The sequence below is a fragment of the Microtus ochrogaster genome, chromosome 4 (genome assembly GCF_000317375.1).
Source record: "Microtus ochrogaster isolate Prairie Vole_2 chromosome 4, MicOch1.0, whole genome shotgun sequence".
Taxonomy (NCBI): Eukaryota; Metazoa; Chordata; class Mammalia; order Rodentia; family Cricetidae; genus Microtus; species Microtus ochrogaster.
This window is the reverse complement of record NC_022011.1, coordinates 5,760,030-5,776,921: the sequence shown is the minus strand read 5'-3', so window position 1 is coordinate 5,776,921 and position 16,892 is coordinate 5,760,030.

Here is a 16,892-nt window from a genome sequence, read left to right as displayed (position 1 = left end):
CTACAAGAGCTAGTTCCAGGACAGGCTCCAAAGCTACAGAGAAACCCTGTCTTGAAAAACCAAAAAAAGAAAAAGAAAAAAAAAAGAAAAAAGAAATATAGATTAGGATTTCTCTGTACTGGAACTTGCTCTGTAGACCAGGCTGGCCTCAAATTCAGAGATCCACCTGCCTCTGCCTCCCAAGGACTGGGATTAAAGGCGTGGGACACTACCACCCAGCAGGAGCAGGCTTTTAAGGGAAAAAAAAGGGGGGAGGGGTATCTGTCTAGGGTGAGTTGGTAAATCCTGATTGGACATGTTACCAAATAATTAATTTTGATTGTTGGATCTTATTATTTTGTCTGAGGAATGAGTCAGTGGCTAAATAAGGGAATGGCCCTTGGGGACTAGTTTTAGAAATTGAATCTAATGGTTTTTCAGCAAGGGGGAGAATAGGAACTTGTCAGCACCATGTTTACTGTGCACGGGCCTGCTAGAGCCCTTCAGTGAACACCTGTAATCTCAGCATTTGATAAAGGGGAATCCAGGTGTCCAAGGTCAACTTCAGCTACACTTAGTTTGAGTCCAGCCTAGACAACATAAGACTACATCTCAACAACAGCAAAACAGAAAGAAAAGTTTGGCTTGCTCCTTCTCTATCTCAAGTGCATCATGCCTCTCCCCCAAGGGTATCATCAGGACACCACACCTCATGCTCAAATACATTTAGGCCCAACCCTCCCATCCTCCTCACTCTCCTGAACACTTCCGAACCTTTTTGTTTGTTTTTGAGACCGTCTCACTGTGTACCTCTGGCTAACCTAGGACTTGTGTTGACAGGACTGGCCTTGAACTGCCTCTGCCTCCAGAGTATTGGGATTAAGGCATGAACCATCAGTTTTCGTCAGCTTTTTTCCATTTTGGGGGACCAGGTCCCACACTGTCCTGTAACATAGGCTAGCAATTCCTCTGCCTCAGCTTCCTGAATACTACGATTACAAGAGTGGGCCACCAAATTCAGACCCATCATCTTTTTTAATATGCTTATTCAAACCAGGCATGGTGGCACACACCACAGAGGTAGACAGACCTCTGTAAGTTCCAGGCCAGCCGGGTCTACAAAGAGAATTCCAAGACAGCCAGAGCTACATAGAGAAACCCTGTCTCGAAAAAGAAACACACACGCACTTATTCATTTATTATTTGTTTATGTTTTAGCGTGGGGGTTGTGTGTGTGTGTGTGTGTGTGTGTGTGTGTGTGTGTGTGTGTGTGTGTGTATGTTACTGTGCCTGTGTGAAGGTCAGAATACAGTTTTGAGAGTTGGTTCTCTCCTTCAGGATTGTGGGCTCATACCTTTATCCACTGAGATACCTCTGCAGTCCCTTGCTTTCTTTTTAAAAGATTTGCTTTAGCTTTGTAGTTATATGTATGTATGTTGCATATATGTGGGCACCCGTGGAAGCCAGAGGATGATGCCGGATCTCCTGGAGCTGGAGTTTCATAGAAGTGGTGTGAGCCACCTGACTGGGGTGCTGGAAAGCTGAGTGCTCTGGAAGGGCAGCAAGTGAACAAGTGCTCTGCTGAGCCATCTCTCGAGGTCCTGGACTCAGTCTCTGTCTTCAGGAATTTGACTCTTTCAGATTCCTTATAGAGTAAGCTCATACTTTTGCCCTTTCATGCCTAGCATGATATCGTAATGTCTATGGAGTTCATCCATGTTGTTGAATGTAACAATTTTGTTTTATGTATTTTTCTATCCATCAGATATTTCAGTTGTTTAAAAGAGAAAAAAAGATTTATGTTGGGGGATAGAGCGATAGCTCAGAGGTTAAGAGCACTGACTGCTCTTCCAGGCACCCTGAGTTCAATTCCCAACAACCACATGGTGACTTACAATCACTCCAGCACTTGGGAGGCAGAGGCAGGCGGATCTCTGTGAGTTCGAGACCAGCCTGGTCTACAGAGCTAGTTCCAGGACAGGCTCCAAAGCCACAGAGAAACCCTGTCTCGAAAAACCAAAAAAAAAAAAAGAAAGAAAAAAAGATTTAAGTTGTTTCCACCTTTTTTTTTTTTTTTTTTTTGATTTTTCGAGACAGGGTTCCTCTGTGGCTTTGGAGCCTGTCCTGGAACTAGCTCTTGTAGACCAGGCTGGTCTCGAACTCACAGAGATCCGCCTGCCTCTGCCTCCCGAGTGCTGGGATTAAAGGCGTGCGCCACCACCGCCCGGCTCCACCTCTTGATTATTGTGACTAATGCAGCTACACATATCTGTGTAATGTTTACATACACACACACACAAAAACAGTATTTTCATTGATTTGATTCAGGTCAGGCTCCTCCTAATTTTTTTCAAGGAGGGCAGACTTTTTAAGGTTCTGTGTATGTTTCAATCATGTCTAACTTTAGCAAAAGCCCTGCCAACAGTTTAACCGGATATCCAGCTCCCACTCAGTATCTGATCTCCCTTTGTAACTAATGGAGTCCCTCATCCCACACATCCTCCACCTGGGCCTGTCTTCAGTCAAGCCCGTTAGATAAATGGACTGCGGAGTTGGCTCTGCATTTAAAAGCACTGGCTGCTCTGCTGGAGGACCCAGGTTTGGTTCCCAGCACACCCACCCCTGCCTCCAGTTCCAGGGGACCTGATACCCTCTTCTGGCCTCTGCAAGAACCAAGTGCTGCACAGACACATGCAATCCAGGCACCCATACCCATAAAATAAATGTTTTCAAATTTTTCTAAAAATTTGCTAGATACCTTTAACCATAACTGCTAGTGCTTCTTATTAGTAGTTTTTTCACCCATTGACCACACTGTTTTTGATTACAAATTCCCACTCAGCTATGCTCTATTGAGATTTGAGCCAAATTTTTCCCTTCCTTACAGCAAAATGCCATTGCAAAGGTCCTATGCTTATTTCAATGGCCTGGAATGAAGCCTACCTGCCTTCTCTGAGCTTTAATTTTTTATTTATTCTATCTTTTAAAGATTTATTTTTTATGTAAATGAATGTTTTGCCTGCAAGTGTGTATGTACACCATGTGACTGTGTGTGTGTGTGTGTGTGTAGGGGTGAGAGTCTAGTCTAGTTTAGCCTGGTGACTTCAGAGGTCAGCAGAGGGCATTGGATCCCTGAAACTGGAAACACAGATGGTTGGAGCCACATGCTGGGTTTTCTGCAAGAGCAAAATGTGCTCTTAACCATTGAGCCATTTCTCCAGCCCCTATTTATTCTGGTTTTCAGATAGGATTTCATATTGCAGTCCAAGCTGACCTAGAACTCATAAGGCAGCTGGGTCTGATCTTGACCCCTTAGCAATCCTCCTGCCTCCAAGGTTCTGGGACTGCTCACATGATTCACTGCACTCCATCTGATTTTCCTTTAAAATCCCTCTTTAGGCATTTTTACCCAGACATAAGAAAGGGTGTTTATCCTCCAAATTAGAGGAAGTACGGCTGAGCAGAAACAAGAGTCCAGACTCCAGCATGGCCATGTCCGACAGAATAATAAAGGACTACGGGAAACCCTAGGACCTTCGACCTCCCCAGGGGTTCCAGCATAGAATTCCAGTGGGCAACCTGGAAGAGAGCCAGGTGGAATGCTGGCTCCACATCCTTCCCATCCATCCAAGAAAATGCTGCCTTTCACCAGCTCCTTCCTGGCGCTCACAGCTGGATAGCTACCACCCTGCCTACAACCTCTTCCCCTCTCTTTCCCTTTGCCAGCCAACCTCGCAGGGATGATGAACACTCAGAGGTACCAAGCCAGCGCCTGCCTAGCGCGCAGGCGTTCAGAAAAGTCCACCTTGGGGCTGGAGCCTGACTTCGGGCTTCCGCCTCGGGAAGCAGCGCCCCCTTCTTCTCCGACACCTCTATACCCGAAGCAGCAATTACCAGTCAAGGAGGCTGGGAAGAGCCAATTAGTTCAGAGGACGCGCGACTCTTCCACCGTTCCCGCTGACCACAGGCCCCTCAGCGCTGTGGCTAACTCCTCCTCACGCCCAGGCTCTCGCTACCCGGAGCGGGTCTCAGCCCTCCCTGCACACCGACTGCGCCAGCTGCCTGGGAGCCCCCAGGGGACGCGCCGTCGGGCCTCCTGCCAACTGCAGTGATGGATCTCGTCGCTGGCTCTTATCCAGAGCCCAGGCGGACTCAAGGGCGCCTAGGCCTGGAACTCACAGCGGCTGGTGGCGAGGCAAGAGGGTTGGCCCCGCTGCGAGGACTCCTGGGCCTCCCACCGAGTGTGCCTCGGAGCCGGTCACCAATTCGCCCTGCAGCAGCTAGAAAATTGGAACAGTACAGCCCAAATCTTAGACTGCCGGTGAGGTGTTTGGTGTCTGGCTGAATTCTAGCTTTCTCGGGACCCTCGTCGTTTCTCAGGGTCTGAGTTAAAAGTGTCCAGACCAATTCCAGACTTTGGAAACCCACCTTGGGTTCGTGCTCCTCCTGCAGTGAGGTGAGCAGGTCCTCAGCACTGCTAAGCGAATGTATGAACTTCCTTCCTCCTCTAGGTCCCTGACCTGAACAACACAAACCATTCACCTAAGTATAGGCTTTGGGCGACTCCCAAAGGGATTAGACTTACCTTCAGGCATCTGCGTGGTGCCTGGGCAGAGGCTCCAGGGCTTTTAACTTAGACCCCTAGCTGGGGGGGGGGGGGAGTCCTGAGGTCCAGGCAAGCATTGGGTATAGAGGAGTTGGAAGAAGGAACAGTGGGGACCGGTGTGGAGCACCAAACGCTTCAGAGTTCTAACACACCTTTGTTTATGAACACAGTGAGGCCCTGGAGTGATGGACCCAATACCTAAGACATACAATGGTAGGAGCTGGGGAGAGGATTTAGGAGGAAGGGCCACAGCTGGACTGTCTAGGGAGCCTCTGCAGTGCAATGCTCCCCTTCCCTTATCGGTGCTGCAAGGGCCTGGCCTAGAGGAGCTGAGGCCTTGACCTTGAGGATTGCTTATATTGAGGAGTTTGAGACGCCTTTCCAAGTGCAAGTGCTGTTAGCTGTACAGAGAGGAATCAATGCCTGTGAGGAACGGGCATGGAGACTGACCACACACGGTGACAACGAGACCACCTGGAGTGCTTACTAGAGCAAGATTAAATCAATGGGTGGAAAATGAGGAAAGAAACAGAGACGGATGAAGAGACAATAAAATGACTGGTCAAGAACATCAGTGGGCGAAGGAAAGAAACTGAAGTTGTCAATTGCAGAGACACACAGTCAGAACGACAGAGAATGAAGACAAAGCTGAGGACAACCCGAGCTGGCAGAGCACAGTGCCTAGGCACTTGGAAGGTACCAGCTGCAGACCAGATTCTTGTCCTGGATGGCCACTGACAGCGTCTGGGCATGGAGGATGGTAGGATAGGTCAGCCGGAAGGCTATGGGACCACAGAGGAAACCACCTAACTTGGGTGGGGTTAGGGAGTCAGAAGGAGCATTTAGAAGAACTAGTAAAGACAAGTAAGGGGGGGCTGGGCCTGAAGAAGGAGGGAAGCTGGGTCAATCAAAGGGAGCAGCAGGGACAGACGTCTTGAGGCAGGGCTGCTGGTTTTCAGCGGTGTGGCTCAGTTGGTGTGCCAGGTCCGTAAGTCTGAAGGAAGCATAGACCCTGCTCTGAAGCACTGAGGACCACAACAGGAACATGCCCTAGGCACAATTACTTTCCAGAAAGATCTTGGAGGTTACCTAGTACGTAGAAGAACTGGAATAGGAGAGAGTTGACCAGAGGAGGGTGTACAGAATTGGACAGTGCATTAACTCTTCAGAGGATGAAGCTAGCATCCCACAAAGCACAGGGCTAGAACTTGGGAGCATTTGAGGGCAAACAGGAGTTGAAGAAGGCTCTTATATATACTATTTTCCTAAACAGTCATGGGTAAAGGCAGGAGGTCAGCTCTGACCAACCCTAGCTCACCATACAAGATGGCCTCTGAGGCACTCTGTCCAGAGGTGTCTCAGTCACTCTAACCTAAAGGCTCTTCTAATCTTCCCCTGGAGGTTTCAACTGCTACCCTGTAGGCCCAGGAAAAGCCCCAAGAGGGAGTTCAGCCAGAACCAGGTGCTGCCTACCCTACCCCAAGGGAAGCTAACCAAGACTGGACTCTAATCTCCTGCCACCAGCTTTGTGGTCAAAGGGGCTTGAACTTGGGATTTGTTTGGGGAGCCATTAGACAGGGGGTGTGGGTCTATCTGAGCCCTGAAAGACCTCTAATGCCAAGGCTAAATTACTTCATAGAGCAGGATTCCCCCATGACTCCTAGGCAGAATCTGGGAGCATTGTGTTCTTATCTGGGCCTGACCTTGTCCATCCTCAGGAAGGCCTCTTGCCTCCCATGCCCTGCTTCTCTTCATCTGTACACTGAAGATGGTGTCTGTGGGAACAAGACTCTGGCCCCAGCTCCCTCCAGCTACTATTCCAGAGCTGTTTCCACTTTCAGCCCTTCTAGTCATAAGAATTGGTAGACAAACATGGTGGTGACCTCACCAAGTAGCTGCTGAGTGAGTATTAGAGATCTTGCTCCTTTTGACGGGGAGGTTGAAGGTGGGAGAGAAGGGGCTTTCAGGAAATTAGCAGCAGTGACAGGAACATCCATCAACACGGCAGAGGTGCCTGTAGTTGATACATGGCTTCTGCCTGGGGAGCAGCTCTGCTGGCCCCAGGGAACGGTTAGTGCAGCCTCCAGAACCTCTCAAGGACCCCAAAACTCTGTCTGTTGTTGCATCTTTCAAAGCCTCCTGGAGTCACCACCATGGATGTGCCCCTCCCAAGTCATAGCATGCTGCAGTGCTCAGAATGCAGGGGTCCTGGGTTTTAACAAAGCTGTAGCCTCTATGATTTTTTAAGATTTATTTTTTTCTGTGTGTGTGTGTGTGTGTGTGTGTGTTCACACACTCATATAGGAACCTGAGTAGGACAGGAGAGAGCATTGCAATTCCCGGAGCTGGAGTTATAGGCAATCGTGAGCTACCTGACGTAGGTACTGGAAGCCAAACTTGGGTCGTCAGCTAGAGCAGTAGTCACTCTTAACTGATGAGCCCTCTCTCCAGCCCCACTCTGTGATCATGAACATTCAGCTGGCTTCGCCAATTCTCTCTGTCAGGAAAACTCCTGAGCCACTTGGATTCTTTATGAACAACCCATCCCCAGCACATCCGGGAAGAGCAACAGTGCAGCTATACCAAAGCCAGCATTTGCAGTGAGGGGGTCTGCTGTGAACAGTCAGAAGGCGATCTCCACAGAGAGCTGGTGGTCCCAAGTTCCAGTCTTCCCACCAGCCTCAGGTATGGGTGACAGAGGAGCTACTCCAGTGGGCACCCCCAGGAGGCACTGTTTGCATTGTTTACCTTCTGGAGGCCTTGAATGTGTGCTGAGCTTCATATCCTTACTTAACTGGCCTTCCACCACGAATGCACACTTACACCATGCAGAGCCAACAGAGAAAGCACTGATCAGGCAATCATTGGTAACCACCTAATCCAGAGCACCCACACTGGCTAAGATCAGCCATCCGTGTCAGCCAGGCCAGGCCGCTGGTCAGCTAGGTCATTTAACACTGAAAGCAGGGGGAACATTTCAAGGGGCAATGAAAGTAGCAGGCCCCAGGGCCTCAGGCAGTACCTTCCAGAGCGGTGCCCTGGTTTTAACACCTGCTGTTCCTAACTTATCTATAAAAGGAGGGAGGCCACTGGCAGGAAAACATGAATTCCCAGGTTTGTTTTCCTGGTTTTTTTGTTTGTTTGTTTTGTTTTTTCCCAAACCCTTCTGAGCTCATTTTATAAAATTTTGACTAGAACTTCTGTTATTTTTAGAGTTAGAAGGAATATTTAAAAGTGTCATAGTCTGGAGCTGCAGAGATGGCTCAGCAAGGAGCACTTGTTGCTCTTGCAGAGGACCAGGTTCACATCTCAGCCCTCCAGCTCCTGAGGATTTGATACCCTCTTCTGGCTTCCACATACACCGTACACATGAGGCACACAGAGATTCATGCAGGCGAAACACCCTGGCACATAACACACACACACACACCATACACACACATGCACACACACACATATATGAGAGAGAGAGAGAATGTCATAGCCATGCCATCATTCCATCTTTACTGGAGAACTTTATGACTATGGTAAACAGCATCCAAGGTGCTTTCTGGTGTAGTGTCTTCCGAGTACAGCCATTCCTTTTCCTGTGACATCATCCTGTCAACAGCAATTCACTGAATCCAATTTTGAGACGAGAAAATAACCCAAATTTGGCCTATTGAGATCAATCCCCAGATTTCCATGGGAATATCTGGAAAGGGCAGCCCCCGAGTCACAAACAGAATGGCTATCGTGTGAGAAAAAAACTAGAACACAACCAAGAAACTGGGGGAAGGAGGCAAATTTTTGGTAATGGTGTTTGAACACCCGGATCTAGCCAAGCCTAACATCAGTGATGCAACCAGAATTTCCAGTTAAGCAAGCTAATACATTATATAAAGTACTGCTGTTTGGTTCCGTTTGGTTTTTTGAAGCAGGGTCTCACCATGTAGCCCTGGCTGACCTGGACGAAGCTCACTATGAAAACCATGTTGTACTCGGACTCACAGAGATCAGCCTGTCTCTATCTCCCAAATGCTGAGATTAAGGGCGTGCACCACCATGCCTGCTAGCACTTTTTGTAGAAACCAGTTTTGTGATTTCTCCTTTCATTTCTGGGCATTGAACCTATCACCTCAGGCATACTAGGAAAATATTCTGCCAATGAGCTGGATCAGCCCCACTTTGAGTCGGTTTTGATTGGCTTTCTATCACTTGCAACCAAAATAGACCTGGTAGATGGAAAAAGATGCCTTTGGGGGGCCCTGAAGAGATGGCTCAGCGGTTAAGAGCACTGACTGCTCTTCCAGTCAGAAGACCTGGGTTCAATTCCCAGCACCCACATGGCAGCTCAGAGCTATCTGTAACTCCAGTTCCAGAGGACCTTACACCCATGACAAAACACTAATGCACATAAAATAAAAATAAAAAGATAATAGTTGCCTTGTCCTCGATTTAAAAGAACTGACTAGCAAGTTTTGGGATCTTAAGCAACTCACTAAAACTCTGACATCAGGCTACTCTGTAACAGATTAAAAGACTGGGCTGGGGATGTAGTTTAGTCGGTAGAGTGCTTGCCTAGCACTACAGAGAGCCTTGATTCAATCCCCAGCCCTGATTAAACTAGACACGGTGGAACACACCTCTAATCCCGGCTCTTAGGAGGTGGAGACAGAAGGATCAAGATTTCAAGATCATCTTCAGCTACCTTGATTTCACAGTCAGCCTAGGATCCCTGCATATGTAAGCCTCCCCCCCCCAGACACGGAACTGAATTTTGTCAATTCCTATATTCTTCCATCCTCTTGATCTCTCTGGGATCTTCTACCTGGTGATGGCGCCTTTTGAATGGCTCAGTTATCCCTTCTAAATCTTTATCTCATGAAGTGCAAAGCAAGGAAGTAATCCTGTCCGTCTTTACCAAAGGTATTTGGGAGTCCCTTAAGAAGAGTGTTTGGAAATTGTTTTGTCATAAAGCAAATATTGAGTGTCTACATCTCACTATGTGGAATCTCAGTCCATACCAGACAACCATTACTATTCTCAAATGGTTATCTCTTCCAAAACATTTCTGATTTAACTTTTTTTTTTTTTTGAGACAGGGTCTCATGGCTCTCAGCCTGGATTCAAATTCACTATACATGCTACACCTTCTAAGTGCTGGGAATACAGGAATCTCTCACCATGCCCAGCCTCCAAGACAATCTTTAATTTAAATAAATAAATAAATAAATAAATAAATAAATAAATAAATAAATAAAGCAAGAGTTGAGTGTATTGGTGCATGCCTTTAATCCCAGCACTTAGGAAGTAGAGGCAGGAGGATCTCAAATTTCAAAGCCAGCCTGGTCTAATAGAGTGAGTTTCAGGACAGCCAGGGCTACACAGAGAAACCTGGTCTTGAAAAAATAAATAATTAAAAATAAAAATAAATAAGAACTTTTCCAGTACCAGGAATCAAACCCAGGGCCTTCATGGAAAATATTCTACTACTGACTACATCCTCAACCCCATAATAAGATCTTGTGGTATATTTATGAGGTGGTATCTTCTTGGAAAGAGTCTAATGTAGACCATACTTTGGTGAAGGATAAGAGATGGCACTAGTTGAAGCTTTCTTGAGAATGGGTCCTTGTCACTGTCATGGTGTGAGCTGTCTAGGAAGTTGCTTGCAGGATAGAATCAACACTTGTAGATGCTACAAGGCATGCTAGGCACTCTTCTGGGACAGAATGGTACAAAGATGAAACTAGCATAAGGTAGAACTAGAGAAGCTACTGAGAAAAAGATGAATGTGTCTGGCTGATAAAGGGAAGGGAGGCCAACTAGACAAGACATGAGCCAGAAGAGAAGAGACCAGAGCTGAACTCCTTGGCTATTCACTCACAAGTGTCCTTTTGAGGAAGACAACTGGTACCTGCCTTACTAATTGTTCTTCTTTGTGTTCCTAGGAGGGTGGCAGGCTGCTGAGGGGGCTATGGCTTGGTACGTCTTCCTAGTTATAAGGCAATATCACAGTATGATGGGAACTGTGCCTGCCTGCATGGTGTAGTTGGGAAACTTGGGAAAAAAATCCAAGAATAGGACAAAATGTCAAGGTGTCGTCGTCAGACATATAAAAGGAGAGGAGGTAGAAAAGGATGCATTTGGATTTCAGAGTCAATAATGAGCCAGAAGAGAGTGTTAAATTATTCAACCTTCTTTATTGATCCATTGATCTCTATTTGCAGGTCTTGTTTTATTCTTGGTTGGCATTTCCTGTGTCTGAAGACGCTGAAAACAGAGGCGAGGATAGATTTTGAGGCTCAGAATGAAACAGGAGATAAAGGGTATGGTCTCATACACCTACGATCCAGTACTTGAGATGATGAAGCCTGAAGACCCTGAGTTTCAGGATAGCCTGAGCTACTTTTGTTGTTTGCTTGTTTGTTTGCTTGTGAAATCATTTGTTTGTTATTGAGACAGGATCTAACTATTTAGAACTGGCTGTCTTGAAACTCACGATGTAGAACAGGCTGGCCTCCAACTCACAGAGATCCTCTTACCTCTGCCTCCTGCCTTCCTTTCTCCCTTTGCCTCCCAAGTGTTGGGATTAAAGGTTTGGGCCACCAGCCTGCCCAGTCATAGTGAGATCTTATCTGAAGAATAGGAGGAGGAGAGGAAGAAGAACAAGAAGAGGAAGAGGCAGTGCCACAGAAAAATGGAGAAATGTAATATGTATCAGGAAATTCTACAATGCCTGTATCTTTGGAATTAGTAGTTCTACTTCTAAAAACTGGTACTAAAAACACTATCCAGAACTTTCCAGAGAAAGTCACTGTACCAGAAGCTTCGTAGCAGCCTTAACTGTAATAATGAATAACAGGAAACGATCTAAATGTCCAACAATAGGGAACTGGAACTGTGAATCAAGAAGATGCTATCAAGAATATCAAGTAATATCATGGAAAAATACTTGGACCATAGGTTTAGAGAGATACCCCTAAGAGAGGACTCAAAACTGCACATATAGAATGTCAGAGCTGTGTAGGAAAGTGTGTGGGTGGAACAAGGCCAAGGGAAATACACTAAAATGTTAGCAATTGCTGGTTGCCGAGGTAGTAGTTTCTTGGGCTATTATCGTTGGTGGTAGTTTTTGAGATGAGGGTCTCACAGAGTTACCCAGCCTGGCCTTGAACTTCTGAAATTAAGGTCAAGCAATCTCTCAACTTTAGTTTTGGGGTCTGTAGCAATGATTGCTTTAAGGTGACAGGACTCTTATTTTCCCATAAATCCTAATTTTTTTTTTTTTTTACAAAAAAGGTTTTTAAATAATTTCTTTAAAGTCTTAGTGCTGTAAGATAGTATAATAAACACAAATTAACAGGGAGACAAATTCTTACAGGGCCAGGCAGGCATGCTGCTGTGGCTACGTGGTAGTTTAGTAGATGGCTTGCCTAGCACATGCAAGGCCCTGGGTTCTGTCCCCAGCACTTCAAAAACTGAAAGCAGTAAGTATGAGGCCAGCAAAATGGCTCCCTGGGTAAAAGCACTTGCCTCCACGTCTAGCAACCTGAGTTTGACCCTTGAGAGCCACATGGGAGGAGGAAACCAATTCCCACAAGTTGTCATCTGACCTCCACACACCTTCATATCTTAACACGCATGCTCCCCACTCACAGAAAATAAGCAAACAGAACAAAAGGGCCGGGAGGGACATCAGTTACTCTGTGGGAAGCAGAGGCCCCTAAACTCATATTTAAAGAAGGATGAGCTTTCCCTGCAGAGAAGGGGGAGAAAGTCTTGCCAGAGGCATGTGGGAAACATGAGCAGGCCAGTATGGATTGCAGAGTGCCATGGGGAGAAACAGGAGATGGAGTTGGAAAGGAAAGGAAAGATTGTCTGGGGTCTGGAATGCTAGGCTGAAGGCCTTTGTCTTTCTGCCAGGAAAAAAAAAAAAGGAGACATGGGGGAGGGGTCTTAAGCAGGAGCAGAATGTGGTTCAAGTTCATGACTGATATTCCCTAGCCTCCTGTCTAGTCTGTTTCACATCACTTGCCAGAAGTTGGTGGGGGAGGGGGACAAAGCGTCAGTGCAGCCCCAAAAGATTAGCCAGGTCTCTTGACCTGAGCCAGGACCTCTTCCCACCACTCCAGGCTCCTTCTCCATCCTCAGGCACCCAGACAAACTCCTCCACCGCCCATGACAAAGAGGCTCATTTGGAGCCTGGGCAAGATTTGCAAACGTCAACCTTGTAATTACAAGGATGAAATCATCTGGTTCCTTTTAAGCAAAAGGGTTTATTGATCCCAACACTGAAGAAACGCTATTCTGGGTAAATCTGCTCCTCTTTCCTTTCCCTATGGCTGAGCAGAGCTGGTGGGGGAGGGTGGCAAGGGAGCTAAAAGGGGAGAACACATTTGGAACAAGAGAGATTCTGTAGGGCCCAGGGGTAAATTTTATGGAATGTGAATTCTACATTAAAAAAAAAAAAAAAAGATGTTAAGGACCCAGGAAGCTGCCTTACTCAGGCAGATGACACATTTGTCCTGGATATTGGCCCATTTCCTTCCAAAACCTAGAAGCTGAGTGGAGCCAGGACTTTAGGCATGATGCCAGCTACCAATTTCTCTTCCTTCTCCTTAAGTCTCATTTGTGACTCAGATCCCAATTCAGTTTCAAGATGGTACAATATTTCCTCAGGAACTGAAGGGCAACTGTTTCCTTTTTGTTTTTGTTTCTCGAGACAGGGCTTTTCTATGTAACAGCCCTAGCTATTCTGGAACTAGTTCTTGTAGACCAGGCTGGCCTCAGACTCACGGAGATCTGCCTGCCTCTGCCTCCCGAGTGCTGGGATTAAAAGGCATGTGCCACCTCCTGGCAGGAAAATGTTTCCTTAGAAAGGCATGGGAGACCTGGAAAGTCAGATACCAGATCCAGATAAAACCATGCTTCCACTGGACTTTGGGAGGCAAAACCACTAGGCCTTGACTTCCCATGACAAAGAAGGACAAACAGTTGAATGAATAACTCTAGAACACCAGAGATGTAACCTTCTACATCCCCAATAGGACCCTATTATTCAACCAATAAGGAGCCTCTGGGACATGGCAGGGACTCCAGTAGGAGGAGCGCTCCAACTACAGCTTCCTATGAGTTTGCAGCTCAGTAAGAGGTATAGGCAGGAAGTTCACCATCAGAGAAGGTGATTCTACCAGCAGAGAAGGATGGTTAAGATCATTTTGAAATTAGAGATTGAGCTTAGTGGTAGAGTGCTTGCCTAGCAAGTGCAAGAGCCTACGTGTGGACCCCAGCACCAGTGTGTGTGGGGGGGGAGTACACACAATAATCCTGTTGGGTGTGGTGGCACATACCTGCAATCCTAGCATTTGGGAGGCTGAAGCAGGAGAATTGAGAATTTAGGGACAGTCTGGATAATATAGAGAAACTGTCTCAAAATACAAACTCACACAATCCTGGGGTCATTCAGCCCCTCTGAGGTCAGTTTCCTCATCTGTAGACTAGGCTCCAGAATGTCAAACTCGCAGGACTGTGTGGAGGAGTAAGTGAAAATGACATACTCCGTGCTTATACTCTAATAGGTCAGAGTCTTGTAATTTACCGTAACGCTTTCCCACTCTCTAATTTCTTCCTCCACCTGACGAGCACAGGAGACCTCATTTAGAAAGTGGTTGTGGGAATGAACTGAGACAGAGACATTAAAACACTCAGGCCAGAGTTTCATAGTTGGGCTAAGCAATTAAGTTTCTCTGTCCCTGCCCAGCAGTGTGTCATCTTCTTTGCATGTACATTGTGTGGACCAGAGTTGACATCAGGATCTTTCTTAGTTGCCCTCTGCCTTACTTTTTGCATCTTTCATTGAACCTAGAACTTACCAATTCGACTATTCTGGCGAGCCAGCAGTCCCAGGGATTCTCCTACCTCTGCAGCACGGAGATTACAAGCATGAACCCCTAGGCCCCACTTTTTAAAAATCTGGCAATCCAAGTTTAGGTTTTCACGCTTACATGGCAAGCACTGTACTGGATAATGGAGCCAGTATCCCTGGTGCATATTTTCTATTCACCTACCGGAGATCAGACTGGGGTCCCAGGAAGTGACTATCCAGACAGGAGTGTAGGGAAACGCACAGAGGAGCCCCCTGAGCTAGTTGGATGTAGGAAGGTTTCAGGTAGCAAAGCTTCAGAGGAATTACCTGTGATGGGGAAGTGAGAGGAGGACATTTCTAAACAGCACAAAGACACTCCCAGGTTGGCATCATGGACCTCCTAGAACTGGATCTGAGCAAACTTCACAGGGGAGAGTCTGAATCAATCTCTACTCAACCAGACAGCTGTTAGGAGTATACAGACCTATATGTATCTCATTTGGATGAAATTTTCCCATATAAATTTCTTTTAATTTAATTTTTAAAACAAACAACAAACAGACAAACAAAAAACAAAAATAAAAAACAGCCGGTCATGGTAGTGTATACCTTTAATCCTTTAATTCCAGCGCTCAGGTAGCAGAGTCAGGAGGATCTCTGTGAGTCAGCCTGGTCTACAGAGTGAGTTCCAGGACAACCAAAAATACACAGAGAAACCCTGTCTCAAAATAGCAAAAATAAATAATAAAAAAAAGCATACAGAGGTCAGCTGAGGATAGTTCCTACAGCCAACAGTTTGTTTCCTGTAGTGTTTTCCCCAACTAGGCCACTCAGATGCCAGACCATGCTGAGTGTGGGTTACCCTGAAGCCTGGAGTCACCAATTCTGGGTTTGCTGGGCAGATTTTGCCATCTATTTCCCAAAGAACGTCATTCCCCATCCAAGTCAAAATGCTTTGGCTTGCTCTGCACGCCTCTGCACCCACACCTATCTGGGTCCAGATCCTTTGGCCTTGCTGCTATTTTTCCTTTCAGGGCACTATAGACGTTGGTTTTTCCTTTTTAATTTCTTTCTTCTTTTCCTTTTCTTGTTTTTGTTTTTCGAGACATGGTTTCTCTGCAGCTCTGGCTACTAGCCTGGAATTTGCTCTGTAAATCAGACTGGCCTTGAACTCACAGAGATCTAGAATTAAAGGTGTGCGCCACCACTTCCCCAGCTTCTTTTTTTTTTCTTTTTCCTTTCTTTTATTGTTCGTTCATTCGTCTGTTCGTTTTGTTTTGTTTTGGACAGTTTCACTGTGTAGCAGCCCCAGATGGCCTGGGACTTGATATCCTCTTGCCTCAGTCTTCTGAGTACTAGTCTAGGGTTACTACTGGGTCATACTTCCCAGCTTCAACTTTTATTTCCAATGTTAGAGACAAAAGGCCAAGATGCGATGCAAATGAGTGGGCCCATGGGAACCCACTGCAAACCACTGGTGCTTTCTTAAGGTCGCTTTTCAGAGGCTGAAATGGAAAGCAATACAAGTGTCTACCTAAACAGAAGGTGGTGGTGCTGACTGATACCGTATGGCATACACAGCCCACCATGAGGGCCAGAGTGAAAACATCAGCAATAAGCCTCTACACTAGCAGATACTTCTTGTTGACTGAGAACCGTGCCCTCTCTTCTTTCTTAACAACTGTGCCACCCTATGCACAAAGATTGTCTTATTTGGGCTGGAAGACTTGAGGATGATGCAATAGATGCAGAAAAGATCCTGCGAGAGATTTAGGTCTGCCTCTGGCGAAGGCTGCCTCACTCACCTCCTAACCTATGAGTCAGATATTTAATGCGAGTTTTGTCAATTATTTTGCCTGTGGAAATTTTTCTAACAGTTTGACCAAAATACTTATGCATTAATAAAAGTGAGGTGTTTGTGGGCTAGAGATGTGTCACTCACATGCTAAAGTGATTGCCTAGTATGTGCAAAGCCCTGGATCCTATCCATAGCACCACATAAACCACGTGTGATGGCTCATGCCTGCAATCCCAGAACTGGGGAGGTAGAAACAGAAGAATTGGAAAGTCGAGGTCATTTTTTACTACAAAATGAGTCATGAGAATGAGAGAGCCCATCTTCAAAATAAATCAATAGAGCCAGGTGATGGTGGTGCATGCCTTTAATCCCAGCACTCAGGAGGCAGAATTCTGTGAGTTCTAGGCCAGCCTGGTCTACAAAGTGAGTTCCAGAACAGTTCGAGATAGAGAAGCCTTGTCTTGAAAAAAACAAAAGCAAAAAAAGCATGCCTTTAATCCCAGCACTCGGGAGGCAGAGACAGGCGGATCAAAATTTAAAAAAATCAATAAAAATTGCATCCTTTGCCAGATAAAGCTGATACCAACTGTTGAGTGGGCCCATAACGTTTCCATCTACTCCCTTAGATATGCTAGGACTGAGTCTCCTCTGGGTTTGAT